Source organism: Myotis yumanensis, unplaced genomic scaffold, assembly GCF_028538775.1.
Source record: "Myotis yumanensis isolate MYYU_CA2020_CCGP unplaced genomic scaffold, mMyoYum1.0.hap1 SCAF_3, whole genome shotgun sequence".
Classification (NCBI taxonomy): domain Eukaryota; kingdom Metazoa; phylum Chordata; class Mammalia; order Chiroptera; family Vespertilionidae; genus Myotis; species Myotis yumanensis.
In genome coordinates, this window is record NW_027223754.1 from 11,290,108 (window position 1) to 11,314,683 (window position 24,576).

The window sequence follows — 24,576 nt, forward strand, 5'->3', positions numbered from 1 at the left end:
AATTTTAACTTTTCCTTGCAAATTTTTTTCTTCTAAAGCAGCACTGTTGATAGTGAATAGAAAGTTCAGTCAAATATAGCCATTGAAATATAAATAATTTTGAGTTTTGGTTTTTACCCTAACAGTTTATGAGCAATATCATGAGTAATATAATGTCAGTTTGCTATTGTGTAAATGGTGGCTATTTAATTGAGTTCTATATGAAATTAAAGTTGACATATAAACAGTCAAGTGGGCCTTCAAGTTGCTAAATGAGGATTTGTTCTTCCTCCACTTTTTCTCAATAATCATCTTTACCCTCAACCTACTATTTTCTATGACATACATTCTAAACATGCCCTATCAAGTGGAAAATAGTGAATAAGCTTGGAATTAAACAGATTTATTAAAATTATCAGTGAATGTACATAGAGCTCAAGAACATTGGTAATGCACATTAAGATTTGTAAGGTCATTTTCAGCAATTACAAGGCTGTATTCCTCTAGAGTCTGCACTAACAGCATTGCAACACATACAAGTGGTTTACTTGACATTTCAGCTTTTATCATAGAATAATTAAACAACCAATTATGGATGGTTTAGGCCATTAAAAGAACACAATAATATCTACATATAACTTGCATAATATAAGTCAATTCTGAGGAAATAACATTAAATTGAACAAAATCAACAGAATATGCCTTGGGGAATTATAAGAAAACTAAGTTGAGATAGCCAACTGAAGATAGAAAAGAGAAAAATCAAAGGAAGGTGAGAAGAAAGGAATGAATGGAAGAAAGGAGAGTGGGAGGGAGAAAGAAATGGGTAAAAGAAAGAAATTTAATTTGGTTATGTGTTTTAATTTAATTGTAAAGGTGAACTAGCACATAAAATTTGATATTATGAGGCTTTGCTAATTAATTTGTGTATATTTTGTTGGCAGAGCATAAGAACATGTTGGATGGAATCAATCGATCGATCAATGATATAATTTCTCAAAAATAATCTATTACAATAATATTTCTTAACATTTAATTGAAGCTCCAGATTAGAAATGAATGACTCAAGTAACCATAGTGAAAATAAGAGTGAACAAGGGGAAAAGAAGATGCCACCTAAAGTGCCAGTTTTCTGATTATTGTCCAAGAAAATTACAGGGCAAGCACCTAATTACAAAGTACAATAACTCCGAAAAAGCAAAATATATACATGAAATGTGATATTATTTAGTTATTTCTTCTTCCTTTTTAGTTAATATATTCCTCTAGTGGCTTTAATTGTAACCCGTAACTCTCACCACTATTATCCATCAATCTACCATGAGATTTGCAATTTCTAAGAGATCTGATAGTGAGAGGAAAAAAAAGGGGAGGCCAATAAAGAATATTTGATGAGAAGGACACAAACTTCATGTGAATAGGACACTTCCACACTCTAATTATATGTTTTGATCATTAAAATGACAGGTTTTGACTTTAGAGAGGAAGAGAGAGAGAGAGAGAGAAACATAAATGAGACAGAATCATTGATTGATTGACTCCTGCACACCCCACACTGGGGATCAAGACTGCAACCCAGGCATGTGCCCTGACCGGGAATGGAACCTTGACATCCTGGTTCGTAGGTCCATGCTCAACCACTGAACCACACCAGCTGGGTGAGCCAATATTTTTTTTATTATTAAATCTTTATTGTTCACATTATTACATTAGTTACTCTTTTTTTCCCACCATAACTCCCCTCCACCCAGTTCCAACCCCACCCTCTGCCCTCACTCCCCAACCACTGTCCTTATCCATAGGTGCACAATTGTTGTCTAATCTCTTCACTCACCCCCACACCCCTTTCTCCCCCCCGCCAAGAATAGTCAGTCCATTCCCTTTCTATGTCCCTGATTCTATTACAATCACTAGTTCATCAGATTATTTATTCACTTGATTTTCAGATTCACTTGTTGATAGATGTGTATTTGTTGTTCATAATTTGTATCTTTACCTTTTTCTTCTTCTTCCTCTTCTTACAGGATACCTTTCAGCATTTCATATAATACTGGTTTGGTGGTGATGAACTCCTTAGCTTTTTCTTATCTGTGAAGCTCTTTATCTGGCCTTCACTTCTGAATGATAGCTTTGCTGGATAAAGTAGTCTTGGTTGTAGGTTCTTGGTATTCATCACTTTGAATATTTCTTGCCTTTCCCTTCTGGCCTGCAAAGTTTCTCTTGAGAAATCAGCTGACAGTCGTATGGGTACTCCCTTGTAGGTAACTGATTTTCTTTCTCTTGCTGCTTTTAGGATTCTCTCTTTGTCTTTTGCTCTTGGCATTTTAATGATGATGTGTCTTGGTGTGGTCCTCTTTGGATTCCTTTTGTTTGGGGTTCTCTGCGCTTCCTGAACTTGGAAGTCTATTCCTTTCACCAGGTAGGGGAAGTTTTCTGTCATTATTTCTTCAAATAGGTTTTCAATATCTTGCTGTTTCTCATCTTCTGGCACCCCTATAATTCGGATGTTGGTACGCTTGAAGCTGTCCCAGATGCTCCTTACACTATCTTCATATTTTCGGATTCTTTTTTCATTTTGCTTTTCCGGTTGGGTGTTTTTTGCTTCTTCATATTTCAAATCTTTGACTTGATCCTTGCGACCCTCTGGTCTGCTGTTGGGAGTCTGTATAATATTCTTTATTTCAGTCAGTGTATGCTTAATTTCTAGTTGGTCCTTTATCACAACATCAAGGGTCTCATTAGATTTCTTGAGGATCTCACTACATTTATCGGCGGTTTTACTAGTCTTTTCGAGGATCTCACTACATTTATCAGCTGTCTCACCAGTCTTTCCGAGGGCCTTACTCAATTTATCGGTGGCTTCTAAACAGTTCTTTAAAGACCTTAAAAGTGTGGTTTTGAACTCTATATCCAACAGTTTGCTTTCCTCCAATTCTGTCATTTGTGTCCTGTTTCTTTGTCTCGGCATTTTTTATGCTTCGCAGTGTCGATAGAGTGCCTTTCTGTGCTAAGTGTCCCAATTACCTGAGGTAGACACTCTTGGTGTACCCCCTTGTGGGCTTTGTGCACAGTCTTGTTGTGGTTAAGCCTTGATTGTTGTAGTTATCACTGTGAGGAATTGACCTCCAGGCCAATTGGCTGTGAGAATCAGCTGTGTCTGCGGTGGGAGAACTTCTGTGCTGGAGACACTCCTCTGGGGCTAGACTTGCTTCGATGGGGCTTTGGTGCTCACTGAGTCTGCCCCCTGAGTGTGTCTTTTATGGTTCCACAGAGCTGCAAGCTGGATGGTCCCACTCTGACCTCTGGGCTTCCTGGCTCCTGGATCTCTAGGGAGGTGCTAATCTAGCCTTTGCCTGAGGCTATCCAGCAAAAGCCTCCCTGCAGGGTTTGGGAGGGGCGGGTCCCACGGGATCAACAGGGCGGGGTTAGCAATTATGGCTGCTCTCAGTCTTGCCCTCAAAGGCTCTGCTTCTCAGTGTCCCAGTAGTCACTGCAAGCCCCACGGAGAGAAAGCTGCCCTAGGGTTCTGAGCGATGCCAGACAGTCCCGCTTCTCCCGTATGAGTGTGGGTCCTTAGAGACTCGCCCGGAACTGGAGCTCAGAGCCTGAGACTCCCTCCCGATTGAAAACGACAACCTCGCCCTCAGCCTCCAACCCGCTCTGCATGCACTCCGAACCTTAGTATTTTACTTTCGCACTGCGCCTCCTCTGAGCCTCTGTATGCTTTTCTCTTTCCTCCTAGTTGTAGAACTTCCACTCAGCCAGCTTTCCTGTGGTTCTGGATGATGTCCGTTCCGTCTTTTAGTTGTATTTTTGAAGTGGTTGTTCGAGGCAGCAAACTCCCGTGTTTACCTATGCCGCCATCTTGGTTTCTCCAATATTTTTTTTTTAACTTTTCAAAGTAATGTTCATTACAAAGACTGAACCCTATTGAAAATGCATGGTTGATACTTTTTAAAAAATTGTTTCAGTAGAGACCAAGTAAGTAAAACATCTTGAAGGAGACTGTCTGAATGATGGCCGTACATTAAAATATTTAATCTTCTAAAGTGTCAGAAGGATGCTGTCAAAGTCAGCAATGAATGAATCATAGGGACAAGATAAGAACCTGGAATTTACTCTATACATTAATTATCACTTAAAAATCAGTCATTGCCTAATTTGTGAGTTCATAAAAGTTCCCTTTGCAAAGACAGAAGACTGTTTGGAGCCCCAAACTTGGTCTGCTGTAGCAAATGTGTTTTATTCTTCTACCTGAGAAAGAATAAAATAAGAAGCAAGTAAAATGCTGGTTGCTCTCTGATAATCCCTACATTGAAGTAACAGACCATGATCAAGACAAAATGCCTAAAACACTTCATTAATGGATTAGACAGAGACTATTGTCTGCAGGGGACAGAGATCACCTGTATGTATATTAGACAAGGCATAGGACCGCAAACCCAATACCACATAAATCTAAACCACTTCAGGTCAGTATCAGGCCATTCAGTAAATACTCTGTAATCTCAGGGGGAAATAAGGTTTAGGATTTATTTTATCATGGGTCCAAACCATCTTTTGCAATAGAAATTGCATTTTCTCAAGCAGGCAAGATGTGCTTGAATAACCACAGAGGCCTTGTACTCACTCTAGAACACAAAATAAATACATGTCTGAGTATCTGGCCTAGGTGTGGAAATCTGTGCACACCTATAGGGCAACCTCATTTCCATACCATTTATCACACTCAGGGGCAGTTTGGGGCATAGATTATGTGACAGGCAGCCAGGTAAATAAAGATTAGTGTGCTAGTTCAGCAATAATTTAAATCTCAGTGAACGTGAACCCTCCACAGCCGCACAGGTACCACCAAAATAACTCCAACTTTTTTGTTCTGGTTCGTCATTCACTGTTGCATGGGAGAAAGCAACCTGAACTTCCAGAACATTCCTATTGAAAAATATGAATAGAATTGAGTTTTCAAATATCATACCAGGCAAGATTTTTCTGTGTAATATTTTAGTGTGCTTTATACCAGCATAACAATCCCTATCATCTCAGGAAATCCTTCTCATGAGACTTGAAAATGTTTTTGCATATTTACAGTAACTATACTAAGAAGGGCTCACACGTATTCATAGGCCCAGGCTTGCCCATGGGAGTTAGAGATCCCATGCAGTTTAATGAACTCAGCCAAGTATGTAGTTCAAGCATTCTCCTCCAAAAGAGTGGCAGAGCAAAGCAAAAATGCACTCTTACGTTCAAGAGTGTCCACTTCAGTGAGGGGTCGAGGGAGAATGACATGACATTTCTGCCTGGCTAGCCCATGCATCTAGAGCCAGAAGCAAAGGGGAAAACTGTAATTTCTCAATACTTTCCATTGTGTCTTGTTGCAAGCATAAAATATCCATTAAATGTGCTTTAGATGCCGTGATGCATTTGGGTGTGGGATACTAAAAACAAGCATTACAGCCTGAAACCTACAACAGAAAGAGCAGCTAACACACATGAAAAGGGTCCTGACTGAGAGGACAGAGTACAAAACAGCAATAAGCTTTATAAAGATTGTGAGCAGGAGAACAGGACTCTGTACCCTGACTAGGCCAAAGGAACTCTAAGCTGCATGCCAAGCACCATCCACAAGGAACAGTTATTGATTCTCCTTGTATGAAAATTTGTAAACATGTGTCATTTCTGTATAGAGGACATGACCATTGACTATAAAATATTTCAGATAGGATTACTTTTGATTCAGAGCTGTATTTATTTACATTTTGCTAAGGGAGAGAGTATATGTTTATTTTATCATGGATAGGATAAATGTGAGATCTTTCCTTCTTTGTAAATTACATGAGCGAACAACAACATGGAAGGAAGTTGGGTTTAACAACCTGAAGAAGTTGCATTTCCATCATGGTCTAGCAGACAGTTACTTGATTGAAAAACAAAAATATATCATTTAATCCACTTTGGTAGGAGGCCTGTTATTTACAGCAGCTGAGTCTTTCTCTCAACTAATTATGAAGATAATAATCTCCATTATAAAAATGATCAGTTCAGGAATAATTATTGTCATATGTAATTTCAGCTAAATATTAATGATTTGAATTAAACTAATATAATAGTTATTTTATCTGCAGACCATCTCACAAAGCTTAGTCCTTGATATTGAAAAGTATTTTTTAGTTTTATTGCATCAAATGCTGTTATGTGCTAAAATCAAACAAGAAACATTATATTTTTAATTCTAATAGTCTTGCTTTTCTCATTGATTTTTTCTAAGTCTTATCTCATTAGGATCAGCTCCTTGCATCAGAAACTCAGTTTGTATTACAGCTCAGTAAATTACATTGTGAAAAAAAACACACAACCTTAAATTGAGGCACACATTTTTTCAGTTTTCTGTTTATATTAATTAGGCTCAGACATTGGCCTACAGACATTGCAGAATTTTGCTTTAAACATTGTAGGGATAGTCCTCATCTACATATTAGTCAGAAATGAAATGATTCACTGATGTCGCCACTATTTTTTAACAAGTTTGATAAAGATAATATAAATGCTTAGATTTCATAAAGGTAATATCTGTTCTCCCAGGATTTAAAACCAAGTTAGAACAGATTGATGAGAATATCAGAATAAATATGGAGCAATCTATAACAACTGAAATATTATAAGGGATTATTTTAGAGAAGAGATTATGAGGAGGTCACCTTGAAAACTTATACATTTTGCTTATTTCTAATTGTTTTACTATTTTATCTTATTAAGCAGGAAAAATCATAAAGATAACAAAACAAGTGAATACCAATCATTCTTTTATTATTGTACTTTATCTAAAATTTAGAGTTATCATATGGGATTATAGTCTATCTTGGATCAGTTTCACTTTCCATTAACAATAACATATTTTCTACCCAAAGAGCAATATCTTAAAATCTTATTGATTCAAACTAAAGAATCTGAGCAGTCACAATAAATGATAAAATAATCTTAATTATAATTTAGATACTTTCATGATTAGCACTAATACTTTCAAATACTATTAACTTTTAAAACATTGGACTCAATTTGAAATGTATTTATTTAATTCAAAATATATTGTTTGATGCCCACTACATGCTACGTGTGTTCCTACTATTTTATGGGAAAGGGGTTTAGATCAGCAAATAAAACAAACCAAATTCTTGTCTCCTGGAGCTTAGGAGGAAGAAGAAGAAGAAGAAGCATAATAAATAAGTGTAGTATTGGTTTTTAAGGCCATGAAGACTTTGAAAAACTAAGACAGAGTAATAGGGCATGACATTGTGGAGAGTGTGCAAGTTGCAATCTTAAATAGGGAAGCTAATCAGGTTAGAAAATATTGTGAAGGTGAAATTTGGGCAAAGGTTCTAAGGAGGAGTTAGCCTGATGGATATCTGGAGAGAGAGAAAGAGGAAACAGAAAAAATAAAAATCCCTAAGTTGAAGGAGCATGTGTGGTGGGTTCCACGACAGCAAATCACTCTGCAGGCTTGAGTATGGTGAATAAGGGCTAGAGGGAAAAGAGGGGTGTGGACACAATGGGACGGTCATGGGGGTGCTGGCAGGCCATTGCATGACATGGGAAGTTACTACAGGGTTTGACACGAGCAGATTCATATTTTAAAAGGACTTATTTTTAAAAAAACATTATTTCACAGATCAAAAGAAACTAGTATCAATGCTTTAAGATGGAGTGAATGACACTAGAACAAACACATTTAAACACGCCCCTCTTCAAGAAAATGGCAATTTAAAAATAAAAAGCAAAAAAAAAAAGAGGTAAAAACAAAGCAACACAAACACCCAAACCATTAATTATTGGGGAAAATAGTTTTAATTGTCAAGAACTACTGAAATAGAACGGTAAATATCTAGTCTTTTATTAAAGGGTCAAATAACTCTCTATATTTATATGATCCCACAACATAATTATGTCTTATTAGTTTACATTAATAATTGTGATACTAAATGATTTTGAGACACAATTTTAATAGGTTATAGATATTGAATCCCTTTTTTTAGAAAGATAAGAAAAATGTGTAAGGCATTTTAGGATTAAAAATATTTAAATAGAAAACCTTTCAACACTTCAATGGATAAATTTTAGTTTTCTTCATATGTTACTTCTGTTGAAAAAGTTTCCAACAGAAAAAGATAAATGAGGTGCTAATGTGTCACTATGTGTAGGTTAGTTTGCGCCACATAAACCTTGAATGGAAAGAATAAAAAAAAAAATGATGTGAGTTGCCTTATTTTTATTTCCATCAGAAGCATGGATATGGTTCTCCCCATGTTCAAAGTGTAGGAAGAGAGAGGAGGAAAAGAGGGTTCTTGGAGTAGTCAGATAAAATTCCATTCTGTTCCAAGCATTCTTTTGTTATCTGAAGTGTCAATTTGATTGATGTTAAAAATGTATCAGTGATTCCACGATTCTTGAAAACCCAAATAGCCCTTCCACAGGACCCACTTGTCAACATTTTTGTTTAGAAACAAGTTACTTCTCCCATAAGCAACAGCAATGTCTTCTTTAACCTTGAATCAAACTTCACTAAATGCGAACAAGGTGCTTCGAGGAAGCTACTCCATTTTGTGGACTTTGTATTCTTTCTTTTAAATGCAGTTCTTTCTTGCGAGGCTTAGCCAAATAGCAGATTTGAAATGGTTGTGTTCAGTCGTCTCAGTTATTGCGTACCTATTTCTTCATAATTCAAAAAGAGCTGAAAGGATTATTTTTCTTAGAGCTTTCCAAAAGCAATACCTTAGCGCTTAGATGAAGTGAGGGAAAGTTGAATCTAAAGCCAAAAGCGTTATGAATGTCCACAGGACTGAAAACATAGGATTACAAAAGGCAACTCGAATCTGCACATTTGTATTGTGTTTGCCACTATAAGCACTACCTTTAACACCCATTTTATTTCCTGGTCTTATTGTTATATCCAAACCTGTGTTGTCCAGACATATATTAAGAAGTCAATCCATACTTCTTTTCTGGAAAAATTTATGACAAATAAAGGAAAGTGGAAATATAATCTAAGGGAGGGGTAGAGTGCAAAAAAAATCAGCCAGTTCTTTTCCTATTGAGTAGACTGTTTATTCATGAAAAAATTTACTCATATTTCACACATACAATTCTAATGGTACAGTAAAATTGCTTTTAGAGACCATTTTCATTTCATTGGAATGGTACTCTTTTTGATATGTGGTGCCGTGTCAGCGAAGATAAACTGCTAAACTTTAGCTATCTCATTTGCAATTTGAGATTTACTATCCTATTCAAATCAATCATAATGTAATATTGACCGAAAGAAGGGGCCTATCTCAATATGTCTCAATATATTTCTCACTAGACAGATTCAGTCTCCTAAAATTGTCAGTGTGGTCTCTTAATAAACAGATTCTTTATACAGAACAGTATCTGCAGTACTTAGGTGATGGCTTCGATGCAATGCCACTCATGTCAGAGTTATTTCAGCTCCTCCCATAGCAACTCTTTTGTTAGGTTATGTAAGTGTTTTCAAGAATAAAAACAAATAAAGCAGTATGGAGTTACCTCAAAAAATTAAAAATGGAAATGGAACTGCCTTATGAACCAGCAATCCTACTTCTGGAAATTTATCTAAAGAATTCTGAAGCATTAATTAAAAATCATATGTGCACCCAGGTTCATTGAAACATCCTATATAATAAAAGGGTAATATGCAAATTGACCCGAACGGTGGAATGAGCTGTCGCTATGATGCACACTGACCACCAGGGGGCAGACACTCAATGCAGGAGCTGCCCCCTGGTGGTCAGTGTGCTCCCACAGGGGGAGCTCTGCTCAGCCACAAGACAGGCTGACAGCTGCTAGCACAGTGGTGGTGGTGGGAGCCTCTCCTGCCTCCTCAGCAGCACTAAGGATGTACAATTACATCAGGTGGACATCCCGCAAAGGCTCCTGGGCTGCCAGAGGGATGTCTGGATGCCAACTTAGGCCCAATCCCCCGGGGAGCGGGACTAAGCAGGCAGGTGGACATCCCCCAAGGGGTCCCAAACTGTGAGAGGGTGCAAGCTGGGCTGAGGGACCCCCCAAGTGCACAAATTTTTGTGCACTGGGTCTCTAGTCATTTACAATAGCCAAGATTTGGAAGCAGCCCATTGTGGATCAGTAGATGAGTGGATAAAAAGCTGTGGTACATGTACACAACGAAATACTACTCAGCCGTAAAAAAGGAGGAAATCTTACCATTTGTAACAGCATGGATGGACTTAGAAAGCATTATGCTAAGTGAAATAAGCCAGTCGGAGAAAGACAAGTAGCATATGATTTCACTCATATGTGGAATCTAATGAACAAATGAACTAATAAGCAAAATAGAGGTAGACTCATAGATAGAGAGTAGGCTCACAGCTATTGGGGGGAGCTGGGAGGGTGGAAGGATAGAGTAAAAAAGACCAAAAAAAAAAAGAGGAAAAAAACTCATGGGCACAAAGTGTGGTGATTGCCAGGGGGAGAAGGGTTGGGGGAGGTGAAGGGTATGGGGGGATAAATGGTGCTGGATGGATACTTGACTTGGCATGGAGAATACACAATATAGCATACAGATGATGTGTTGAAAAAAAAAAGGAATAACCTTTGATGCCATCTACCCTACACCTTCTACACATGAAGCATATTAGTCCAAAGAGGGCAATGGCCTTGCTTGGGGTGGTCAGTGTCATAGTGGGGACAGAATCTCAGGTGAAGCCAGAGAGCCTCTGCTTCATTACAGCTGTAGAATGCTCTGATTTGGCTACAGTCATCCATCTAACACTGCCGTCCAGATATACACAAAATAGAACAATTAAATAATTATTTGCTTTTTTAAAATTTTCCCAGTATCAGTTTGCCAACCCCCATTCCACAGATTATCAAGATGTAATGAGAATCAAAGAATCCATATTATTCTAACAAGGCTATTATTCCATTAGTGGCTGATGTAAGAGCAAATATAGACCTCCAGGCTCTAGTCAAGGGCCCACTCCTCACTTCATGCCTTTGTCCCTATTGAGTAAACAAACCAGCTTTTACTATTGGAATAAGAAGAATATAAAATTATGGACTTGGAAAGAGGCTAAAAAATCTACTTGCCAGACCTCATCCTCTCAAAGAAGAAAGTGAACTTCATTCTACATAATGAATGTCTTCTCCTAATTAGGATTGGGCTCAGTGTCATAAAATTTGAACACTAGAAAATTTTAATTCTTGTCAATAATTCTGGGTTGTTGTGTTTTTTTGTTGTTGTTGTTTTACTTTTGTACATATCTGTCCCATTCCAAAACTATGTTACTAAAACATTTACCAACTACATAAAATGTCTTTTCTAAATTACACAGGGATTACTGTACATAACTGAACACTGAAATATGTTTACCTATGAAATATTACTTGTCTTGTCTAGTGTTAGTTTTTCCTGACTTTGAATTTCCTCTAAAGAATGCCAGGAGGAAATTCCCTTTGCACATATTAGTCTGTCGTACTTAGGCTTTGCCTTGCTGGAGAGTTTTAATCACATACTATATCCCAGAATAAGAAAGATTTAAATTGTCATGTTTGAACTTTCAGATGACCAAATAGTCCTTTCCTTGTGCCCAGACATAAATAGTAGGTTTTGTAAGCTCTGAAATAAAAGGATTCAACAGTACACGGGTCATAAGATATCCAGAAATATCTAGAGTTTTGAGAAACTGGTTACATACTTGGTTGGCCTATTATATATCTTGTGAGAACTTGGAATGGCAGAAAATAGTCATTTTTTTCTGCTTTTACCCTTCATGCTGTGATTATTAATGGATAGTGGCTAATTGTTTTAGAATTTATTGAGGACCACAATCATCCTATATAATAAAACCCTAATAAGCAAATCAACCAAACAGCAGAATAACTGGTCACTATGACCACGCACTGACCACCAAAGGGCAGAAAACTAGCAGTAGCTATTGGGGGGCAGGGCCGGCCACCGGGAGGCACCATACCGCCAGCCAAGGTGGGTGCCAGCAGGCCCGCCCCTCCCACCCCGATTGCCCTTCCTTCTGGTCGCCCCACAGATCAGCCCTGATCACTGTCCAGGCCTAGGGACCCTACCCTATATATTGGGAATAGTCTCTTAAATTTAAAAATTAAAACCTAGCAAGGCTACTCTAACGCTGAAAAAAAAAACAGGATGATGCAGCGATGATATGCATGGACTCTGGCTTGCACATGTTGTGGTCAGCCCTGATTCTGACACTTATAACTGTGTGACAAAGCCAATTACTTAACTTCTCTCTGCTTCAGTTTTTCCACCCATAAGATGAGGAAAATGGTACTACTGCCTCAGAAGGATCATGTTATGTCCTGCTTTTTATAATCAGGGCAAAAAATGTAGCTGACCATACAACAGCAAGATGCCTTTCACCTGTTTGAAAAGTATGGTCACTGGTGCATGCAGCATCCAGGATTGCAAGAGAGAAGTCTGACTTCTGGTTTAGGCCCAATCCCCACAGTCAGACATCCCCCAAGGGTTCAGGCCGAGCTGAAGGACCACCACCCCCCGTGCACTAATGTCGTACACCGGGCCTCTAGTATATTATATAAAATTTGAAATAAATAGACTTGGTTGCTCCTGTTTACTATAAATCAGGAAGTAGAATGATATATTAGAAAAGGAGTAGACTTTAGCCCCACACAGACTTTGGTTGAAATCCTAGTTATAATGTTTATTTACTGATATTTTGTGAAAGACACTGAACAATTTTGGCATTCCATTTCTTCATCTCTGGAGACAGAATAATAGGATTTACTCCTTAGAATGTTTTTGTAGAATTAGATGTCATATATGTAAGTTAAGAGAGTCAACAAATTGTAAGTATTTGATGCTTGTGAATAGGAAACACTAGTTTTCCCATTCACAAAGATAGTTTAATGAGCCCTAGCCATTGTGGCTCAGTTGATTGGAGCATCATATCATGCACCAAAGGGTCATGGGTTCTATTCCCCATCAAGATACATATTTAGGTTGCATGTTCGGGGTAGGTATGGGAGGAAATCAATCTGTTTTGCTCTCACATCAATGTTTCCCTCTCCTCCATTCCTCTCTATCTAAAATCAATAGAATTATATCGAGTTCAGAATTGTAAGAAAAGACATTTTGATGAGCCATAAAAAAAATCACAAAACTAAAATCTTTAAGGCATATTTGTTTTTATCAGAAACTAATAAAAACTTATTTACTTTTATTTTTGCCGTAATGTTCATGATTAAAAGCATATCTAGCTATCTCACCTGCTTCAGTAATTAAATAGGACTAACTGTAACAAATCAAATTTGTTAATAATGAAAATGAATCAGTTGTTTTAATTTATTTAATGTCATATATTAGCATGGTCTATTACTTAGAACCTCCATCATTTCTTCTTTTCTCTTAGTGTAGAAGCTTAAAAAAACAAACAATTAAAAACAGATTTAATGTCAAATGGAGATGAGAACTTATTCACATTGATGATTAAAATAATTTTATGTAATTAAATTACAAAGATAAACATTTTAGCTTATAAACTATGAATGACAGTGACTTTTGTACCTCAGTCAGTTTTATTTTAATAACATTTAAAAAATGCTTTTAAGGTTGTTTTATAATTTACCACCTGTCACTTGAAGAACTATTGTGTTGAGATTAGGATGGTATTGATAAATGTCAAGAACAGCTTTGTAGAAATGCTATTTTTTTGCTTTAGAGAATATCATGAAGTTGCAAGAGAATAGAATAAATTGCTACTTATGTCCCTACATCTTTGCTTGTTAATCAGCTTTTAAATGTCCTTTTTTGTATGTTTCTGCTTTCATCTTTCTTCTCTATTGCTTAACCATATTGTTGGTTATAACGCATAACATTTTATATGTTAGTGAATGTAAGATTAAGAAGTATCATGGGAAAATTTTACTATAGCAACTGTTTGGCTAAGGTCATGCCAGAGTGGGATATAAAACAATGCATAATAAAAAAATCACTCAAACACAAGAAACTTATTAATAAAACAGGAGAAACCAAGTGTACCTAAAAAGGCTGATGTTATGTATGCTGTGCTCTCAGAAATAAGGTGTATTACCTACATAATTGCACTTCCATGTAGGATATACATTTGAAAAAATGTCAATCATTACAAAGTACACATAACTAAACCTCACATGATACTCTGCACTTAGTAGTTTCCCACCTGTATACAGACATGATCCTCTAGAAGTGGGATTCAAGCCAGAGACCATACTAAACCTCCCCATTCATTCTGCAGCATTTTATAGTGATATGTGAGTGCTTCATGGGTGCTCTGGTCAAAATATGAGCAAGAGGACCTCAGGATGCACAGTCTAATGGAGAAGAGAGAATGCTGCCTTTACCACTGTTACTGTTGTAGAAACGATAGAATGCATGCACATGAATAGAACCTTTCTTTCCCAAACATGACCTTGTACAAGTTACTTGCATGAACCTTTGTTCCATCATCTGTAAAACAGGGATAATAGCTTTCTTACTGAATGGTTTTAAAGTTTAAATGAAATATGTGTGCAAAGTTTAGCATCATGCCTAGAACAAAGTAAAAACTCAGTGAATAGGAGCTATTATGTATTATTAATTTTTATTCTCATTAACAGCAATTACCATTATTATTGGAGTTATAATGATATATTTTAAAAAGCCTCTATGCCCAAGTGGCTCATAGACTAGTTAGTACATTAAAATATGCAGGCATGTTAACAAATAATCATATCAGACATTATCCTATCTAATAATAGACAAACATCGTAATTGACTGTACCTTTGCTACACCTCCCATCGGCTAATCAGTGAGATATGCAAATTAACTGCCAACAAAGATGGCGGTTAATTTGCATATGTAGGCGCGAAGTGGTGGAGCGAAGACTGAAGGCGGCTCTGGTCAGAGCAGCGAAGGCTTGAAGGCAGCTCCAGTTGGAGCAAAGGCCTGGGTCCCGGGTGCCGGAGGAAAACTGGTGCCAGCAGCCAGCAGAAGGGAAGGCCTATTGCACAAATCTTTTTGTGCAACAGGCCTCTAGAATGTGATAATTACAAATGAAAGCCAGGTAATCCATGCTAAATATGTTATTTTTGTATACTTATTTCTCTCCAAAAAATAGAGTTAGCTAATATTCTGTTCACAAAAAGACCAAAGAGAAAGAAAACATGTTGTGTCCTATTTCAGTTCCTATAATGTCTAATACCCACTGTTCAACACAAGGGTTAAAAAAGATTCAAACAACTATGTGTCCAAGATAGAGATGTCACAAAATAAATAACAATTTTCAAAATCAATCTAATCTAAAAGTTAACATCTAATCAAAGGAACACAGGGACCAAAGCAGCCGAATAATACCTCAGAGATATTAAAAACCTTAATCAAGTGTGGTTTTCTTTATAGCATTAAAATTCACACAGCTATTGGATTTGTCTGGTTGGCTGTCCTTTGTCTCTTTGTTGACACACAAAATTAAAACTGCTGTCACTGTGACTTTTGTCCCTAACTTCATGGTGATTATTACAATGGCCACCAACAAGACAACTTTGACCTGGGCTGACAGCTACGGTGATGGAAATGCTTTGTTATGGGCTGATGGACATTGATTGGTTCCACGAGTGACAGCTGAATCAGACAAGTTGGATTGCTGAGCAGAAAATGATCTACCCATTCAATGAACAGGTAGGACATTTGGGGATGGAATGATGGCAGAAAACATCTTATTGACAGGTCATTGTTGGGTTTGAGGCAGAAAGGGGAAGGCTTTGTGGCTGTTAGACATTGAGCTCATTTTGACCTAAACAAATATACAAAGGAAATGACTAGAAACCAAAGTGTCCACTTGTTCTCATAAGTGCCAATAAAATGTTCTGGCTGACAATTTCTATCAAATGATATAAAATAATATTTTCAAAAGTGGGGTGTTTCCCTCAGTTATTACATATGTCATAGAAGATAGAAAATTAAATATTACAACCAGAATGCTGAAAATATGGTGGCATAAAACTTTAACTTTGATTCCTAACTTTCTCATTGTCATGATATAGTTGCCTACAGACGCTCTTTTAAAATATGAAGGTGAAAGGGTGATCAGTAACCTTTATTTTTCATACTGCTTATATAAACTGGAATTGAGATTTTTAAGAAATCTGACACACTATTGAAGAAATTTACTAGTGCACTGGGCGAGAAACACTTTGATAAACTAACTTTATGCCTCCCTCATTTCAACTGATGGTTTCATTTATTTTTGTTTTGGTGGGGCTGGGGTGAAAGAAGATTTGGTGGAATGGTTTTATTGATAGGACTGTGAGAGTTAGAAGTATAAAAACGAGAATGTGCAAAAATAAGGAAAGGCATTAATTTGGGGGAAAATGCTTAATTCAGTATCTTAAGTATCATTACCCCAGTTGGGTAAAGATATCCAGTAAATATATATAGCACAAGAGAGCTATAAAATCAGTAGAGCTGAATCTTTTGCAGCCTTATCTCTCTTGAAATGATATCTTAGCTCATATTATAAGAAAATAATGTGCTAAAATGTTATTATTAAAGAACTTGAGAGCTCCTAACAAATAAGTAAAGCCTTGGTTTGCAAGTATTCAGAAAAAATATATATAAATAAATAAAAACATTAAAGATGTGTCAACAATGCAAACGTGACTCAGAGATTTGTGGGTAGCTTACTCAGGACATCAGAGGAATTTCATGACATCTACAAAATTTGGGATAAGGTTGGGGATAACTTAAGCAAAAGTACCGGTATGTGAGTGTTGGTAAGTGTGTTACTAGTGAGTTTTTTCAAGTACCCATTTAGAGGGCATGGCCAGAAAAAATGCGATCACAATGTCATGATGTCAAGGTGATGTGATGCTAGGGTCTTGACCCCTCTGGAGTATTCAAAAGTAGAATGTGAGAGCTATGGTCGTATATTGTCTCCAGCACTATCCGGAGTGGGAAGGTCCTATCCTTCCAAGATGACCTATTGGATTCCACCCTTTCCCATGGAGAAGGGGCACCAGGGCCCTGGACTACTACAATATCATCCAAAACGATCATCTATACTTATTGAATTGTTATTTTGGGTTTTCATTCAGGTTACCAGGCAGAGATCGGAATTTTCTGCTCAAAAGGGATGAATAATGTTAAATACTCTGCAGTATTAATTTTATTTTAAGAAATTGGAATTCTGAATAGTCCATCTTTTGTCAAGTAGATTGAATAATGTGAATCCGTTCCATAAGCCTGTTGCACAAAATTATGACCAAGACACTTTTATAGGTCCCTGAGCAAACGCTACTGACTACAAAGACAGCAGCTTTCATCTTTGACAAGCTCTTAACTATGATACATAGTAAATAATTAAAGTACCTCATATTGGATATTATATACACAAGCAACCTTGATGAAGAATGAAGACAACAGAAAGTTATTTTAATAAAAAATGTATGTATTGGTTTATTGCTCCTATTACAAAATTCCTCTAAAACAGCAGTAGTTTATTTCCCATAGTTCATTGCAATGGCAACCTGGGAAGCTCTGCTGTTAGTATAACAAGTACATGATATAGTGAAGGGGCTGGGAGGTCCATTATGGCTTTATTCATGTATCTGGCAATCCGTGGTGTCTATTGTTTGGGGGACCTCAGTCTCCTCCACGTGACTTGGCCACCACATTCTACTGATCCAAGTCAATCAAAAGGCCAGCCCAGTAGGAAGGAGTTGAAGGAAAAGCCCTGCCTCCTGACGGTAGGAGCAGCAACATCACATGCAAAAGGGCATGGGCACAGCGATACTTTCTTCATTGGAGGCCTGATTCATCCCAACCCTTTCCATGCTTTCTGCCCAGTGGTTCCTCTCTTGCCTTTCCATGGCTGCTCCATATCTCAGTTCAATACTTCACTAAGGATGTGCGTAAGATCAAGGCAGGAGAAATGGGAGGGAGAGGGCCGGAGTCATGGCAATAATTGGAAAGTTATTTTTTGTAGTTGTCATTTTAAATCCAAATTTCTCTCCTTTTTTCAAAAAAAAAATGTTCATGGATCTGTGTTTACCTTCACATAGGAAAAAAATCAGGCAAATATGTGAAAAACTTTAGAGCAAAATAATTCTGAAGAACATTTCCTAAAGCAAGGCATGTGGGAAAATAAATGCTTATTATAAGCTAAAATGGGAAATTGCACTGAATACATTTACATCAACATGGATTTCACAAACCGCTATTTTGTGCAAACCTTACAGTACCAAAAAATTGTTCCAGCTACCTTATGTATGCTTTTATTTCTGTTTGGTATCAAAAATACTTCCCAGTTCTAAATCAAAACTAGTTTGCATCAAGAAACATTTTTAAAAAGTTTACTTTCCATGCTATGATGAAATGAAACTTTTTAAAAATTGTTTTTAAAACAGAAATAAATAGCAGATACAATATTTTTTTTTTTTTGTTTAAACTAGAAGAAAAAAACATGAAGAAAAAACAGACTGTCAAACTGCAGCAGGAAGGCAGGGGAGGGTTGGGGGGTGGGGTGGGTAAGAGATCAACCGAAGGACTTATATGTATGCATATCAGCATAACCAATGGACACAAGACACTGGGGATGTGGGGGTGCGGGGAATGAGGGCATGTGCTGCGGGGTAGGGGAGGCCGGGGGAAGGTCAATGGGGGAAGGGAAGGAGACATATATACTACTATTTGTAGTACTTTAAACTATAAAAGAATTTTTTTAAAAAGGAGAAGAACACTAACAAAATTTCCAAAGAAAATGAAATATTAGGTATAAGGGAACTACTTAACAGTAGCTAAAAGGAAAATTGATGACACATGAGGTTCCCAGGTCCCTGAACAACTTCTGCTGTTCTGCCCTTAAACTTCAAACAAAGGAGATGTTGGCCCACTGGGAGAGTGCTGCTCAAGAACCTGCAATGGTTTCCGTTTAACCAATAAATCAAACCTTTCCTTGTGGAAACAAAAGAGTTTCTATATGCACTTCCCACTGGTAGTATCCAAGCTGATCTGTCACAGCTTGCCACAGGGAACCTCAGTTAGGTGGGCAAGCATCTTCACACTCGACATCAATCATGCCACCCCTCCCTGGAATATGCTGTACCTCATTTTCTCATGATCCCAATCCTATGCCTTCAAGATCTGCTCACCACCAATGTCCTCTGTTAAACTCTACTCAACAATTGTAGGCTTCACCGACCTTCCTTTTCCCCACTTCCCTAGGAATGTTGGGAACCGGTAGCATGTAAAATAATAGTTAGAGAAACAGCATCAGCTGCTATATTGGGTGCTTTTTAGATGCCCGTGTGGTGGGCAATGTCATACTTTGGTTTCCTAGCTCCTGCCATTTCTCTCAAATAGCATCCCTATTGCTTAATGAGCAATGATCTTGGCCTATTGGGGATGGTAGCCTTGAGTTGAGGGAAATACCAAGAGACCATCTTTCAATACAAAGCCACGGGGACAGAACTTACTCTCCTAATCTCAGGAGCTCACAGGACATAAGCAGACACGTTTGTATCTGGAGCAAGTGAGGCAAGGCCCAGTAGCATGGCCAAGAGTCACTCATGTTGTTGGAGAGAGTCACCTGCCTGCATTCTCATAGGTGCTTCTAGGTCATGGAGCTCATGAGACATGGGCTGGTCAGGAGGAGGCTGGGCCTCTCCCTAGTTATCACTTCCCATGCCAGCCTCCACTGTGGTGCCTGATTTCTAATCGGAAATGAAGCAGCCCCCCATGACACATGTTGAAGCCCTGACTTCTGGTGCCTCAGAATGTGACTGTGTTTGGAGAAAGAGCCTTTGAAGAGGTGATTAAATTAAAATGAGTCTGTTAGGCCCCAATCCAATCAGGCTGGTGACCATATAAGCAGAGGAAATTTAGATACGAAAAGAATACTACACTGCTGTAAAAAAGAAGGAACTCTTAGCATTTGCAACAGCATAGATGGAACTGGAGAGCATTATGCTAAGCAAAATAAGCCAGTCAGAGAAAGATAAATATCACATGATCTCACTCATATAATGACCATATGGAATAAAAGGAACAACATAAACTGATTAACTAAAATAGATCCAGAGACAGAGAAGCATCGAACCTCAGAGGGGCATGGGGGGGGGGGGGAGATCAACCAAAGGACTTGTATGCATACATATAAGCATAACCCATGGACACAGTCAGTAGGGGGACGAGGGGTGAGGGCATATGCAGGGGGGTGGGGGAACGAGCGGGGAGAGGTCAATGGGGGAAAAAGGATTCACATGTAATATTTTAAACAATAAATAATTTAAAAAAGAAAAGAAAAGAGACACGAGGAATGTGTGGGCGCAAGGACATAGGAATAAGCCAGCCATTTGCAAGCCACAGAGAGGCCTCATGAATCAAACTTGCCACCTTGATCTCGGATTTCCAGCCTCCAGAACTGTGAGGATATACGTCTCTGTTGTTTAAGCCACCTGGTCGGTGGTTCTTTGTTAAGGTGGCCCAAGAAAACAAATATGGCATTGCCCTGTGCTAACCATCCATTTACTTCATCCTATCCCTAACCTCCACTCATCTGAATCTGCATCGCATTCCTATACTCTTGAGCTTCGTGGGCAGTTCTAATTCCCTCTATAACTTCTGCTCTTAAACTCTGCCTTAGACAGTTTCCTGCCAAACCATACCGTCATATAGCTTGCCTCATGCGTGGATAAATGGTATATACTGTGTTCTTAAGGCAGAGCACAGATTCTGAATAATTTTGCTCAGAATGATACTGATGACTGACTCCTTTGTAAATGTTGGACTCAATGTGCAGTGTGTGAGACTCCCCACTTTGCTACAAGACTCTTATCCCAGTTAATCTGTCCTATTGCTGATTGATGGGAGAGAAATATTGGATGTGGACTCACCTTACAGTAATAATTGCTTATATGGAAACATTTTGGTAAAAAATTTTGTCAGGCTGACTTATACAAAATAAAGTTTATATTAAATAACTAATATATATACATATATAATGATTTTTCTTTATATAGAGTTATTAATTCTTGGAGTCTTTTAAACTTTTATATTAATAGATCAGGATCAAATAGAGTCTGGTGTTCAGAGTGGCCAATTAATAAATATTGATTTAATGATAGGTGCAGAGCATAATTAACATTAATTCATGATTTGCTTTAGTCAATGATAATTTATCTTTTGTTTCTTCCTTGGTGTTAAGAAGAAATTAAGAGTTTCCATGAAGTGGGAAAAAGAAAAAGCTGATTTTTACAGCTGAGAAATGAGCAAAATATTGCTGGACAGCCAACATCTGGTATCAGTTAAGTCTGGACTGGACAGTGAAAAACATATATGCTGGAGGGAACAGCCTTGTATTTGCAGAGAAAAGAAGGATATGACATGGGTGATCTTTTCAGTGATTAAACACCCGTTTTCAGTCTCACTGCATATAAGGCTTTACTTTGTTCAGTTCTGTGTTTCATTTCTGGTAAACAAACTTGAAAGTCAAATATGCTAGAATTCTATTTTTTTTCTGAGAATGCCAAATAAATGTATCCTAACCTTTTCAACTTAGCAAGCTACTCTCCAGGGCATTACATTCAAAAGGAGCGATTGGGTGGTTGTTCTTTTACAAGCCAGAAGTAAAATGTAGGGAGCAGCTATGCAGCGGTTCTCAACCTGTGGGTTGCGAACCCTTTGGTGGTTGAACGACCCTTTCACAGGGGTCGCCTAAGACCATCCTGCATATCAGATATTTACATTATGATTCATAACAGTAGTAACATTACAGTTATGAAGTAGCAACAAAAATAATTTTATGGCCCTGACCGGTTTGGCACAGTGGATAGAGCATCGGCCTGCGGACTGAGGGGTCCCAGGTTCGATTCTGGTCAAGGGCAGGTACCTTGGTTGCGGGCACATCCCCAGTGGGGGCTGTGCAGGAGGCAGCTGATCGATGTTTCTCTCTCATCGATGTTTCTAACTCCCTATCCCTCTCCCTTCCTCTCTGTAAAAAAATCAATAAAATATATTTTTTAAAAAAGAAAATAATTTTATGGTTGGGTCACAACATGAGGTACTGTATTTAAAGGGCCAGAAGGTTGAGAACCACTGAACTATAGGATTAAGCCTTGGACTGACCTGTTGGCAAAGCCATAAACAAGTCCCAGCTTAGAGGGCACAGTCCTCTTACCTCTTAGCATAATTAGGCTTGACCTTATGAGCTCCCTAGATCTTATCTGGTAGCTAATGGCTGTGGGAGGTGCAGCAAGTGCTGCCAAAACAAGTGAAACTCACAAGAACATTGTAACTATGGTGACCACTACCTTGTTTACCTCTGGCTATAAAATAAAGGCTCAGCGTGCTGTTTGAGTCTCTCTCTGTGGCCTCAGCCAGGCGCAGGAGATCCACCTAGACCCAGCTTATTCTCTTTCTCTGTCTTTTCTACATCCTTCGCCGCCCCCCCCCCCCCCCCCCCCCCCTTCCCAGGCTCACCGAACCCTTGACTGTGCTGGCACAGCACAGTAAAAAGTACTAGGTCCTCTCCAGGTCGATGTATATGGTTACCAGGAAACCGGAGCAAATTAAATCAACTTGTGTTGGGAGTACAGATGTTGTAGGCAATAACTTCCATATAAATCAGTGGTGAATTAAATGTTGCTCATTTGCCTTTCCAGGTTTCAATATATCTGCAATGTAGCCACATGGCTGCTCTGTAGAGAAATATAAATTTCCTAGTGCCGGCTAAAAGCAGTCACCTCACCCGAGTGTCTGAGCCGAAGGCGGGCAGGATGAAGCGCCATGTCCCCTCGTCTTCCAGCACAGAATCCTTCACTCGCCACACGGGGTGTAAGCTAGGCTCACTCATGAGCACTTACTCCCTATCCAGCCGACCTCACGGCCCCTTCTGCAATTATGATGCTCTTCTCGGTTCTATATGACTCTACTAAAAAGTGACGAGGAATAAACTTTATAGCATAGTTACAGTGCTGATACTAAAATGTGAGTGAATGCACTGAGATTGAAAGCTGACTAGCTCAAAAGGTAGGTTTATCTCTCTGGGAAAGTCAGACCTTGAGTCAAATACCATATATATGTGAAAAAAATAGAATTATTACTTTTATTTAAGAAATATATTTCAGATATTAATGTCCCTAATAATTTCTCCATTTCCAAGTGATCTCAGTTATCATGTGGTTAAAGGATAGCAGGTGATCCTGGGCAAAGAAGTGAAAATTGTAAAATATTGCAACTATTAGAAAAGAAGCAAGTAAGAGTTTGGCTACTGTCCTTTAGGACGATCTCTCTGCCTATCCACACACACACACACATATACATATATACATATATATATACATTTAAGTTAAATTTTTATATGTACATTTAATTAAATTTTAATTGCTTTCCTAGGTAATAATGTTTCAGATACTCACTCATCAGTTGTCTGTTCCTTTTGGAGAAAAGAATTATATCTTGTAAATGACTATAGGTTTCCCAACACATTCTCCCCTTTTTACCCTGCAGACCAACAGAGGCCATGTTGAAGGACATGGTTGAAGCTTGTTGGTCAAATTGGTCTGCTCCTCCTGGATCCCAGAACTAGACAGGTGCCACCTCCCAGTCCCTATAGCCCCCACCTCCCTGGGATCAGAGTCTCTGAAGAACAGGAAGAGCCAAGCCCCCAGCAGCAATTCACTCTCTCCAAAAGATGAGCAGAGAATATTTCATTTTTCCAAATTTTTCAGTCATATCAGTAACTCCATATCCTTGGGATGACTTTAATAAAGGAGTACATAGCAGCAGTGTGACAAAACCTATCTACTATAAAAGCTATCATTAATTAACTATGCTGAGATGAATTATTCAGCAAAAACACAGACATTGTGGAACCATCCTGCTTAGGTCAGTCATATGCCCTCCAACAAGGTAGCAATAGAGACTTCTGAGTAAGGAATACTAGTAGTAGGAATATAGTTGATTATTCTGACCAGAAGTGCTGGTTAGAAGGGTAAAACCAACACTTATTGGACTATGGCAAGGCTATTACTACTTATCTTTGTATCTCCAAGTCCTGAGAAGAACAGAGCTAAGTACTCATTAAATGTTTGCTGAGCTGAACTGGTATGTAGTATTGCTTCTAAAAATCAATCTATATTAATGCATAATTGTGTGGCTATCCAAGATGATGAATGAAAGTATAAACTTGGGACTGAGACTGCCTATGGTCAAATACAGGTCCACCGTGTGCTAGATGATGACTTGGGTTAGGAGCACCTCTGTGCTTCTCAGGGTACAATGTACATGTGATAGATAGTATCTACTTCAGAAGGATATAGTATAATATACAAGAGGCAAAACACATGTGACATAATGACTGGCAACAGTAGGAAGTAAATATCTTATAAAATTATTAAATTACTTATGAACTGCATACACATGTAACTGAGATTGATTTTTCCTTAAGTATCCTATGTAATATGCTAATTATCAGGTCAGCTGTTCAACCAAAGAGTAATATGCTAATGATATGCTAAGGCTGCTCAACTGCTCGCCATGATGTGCACTGACCACCAGGGGG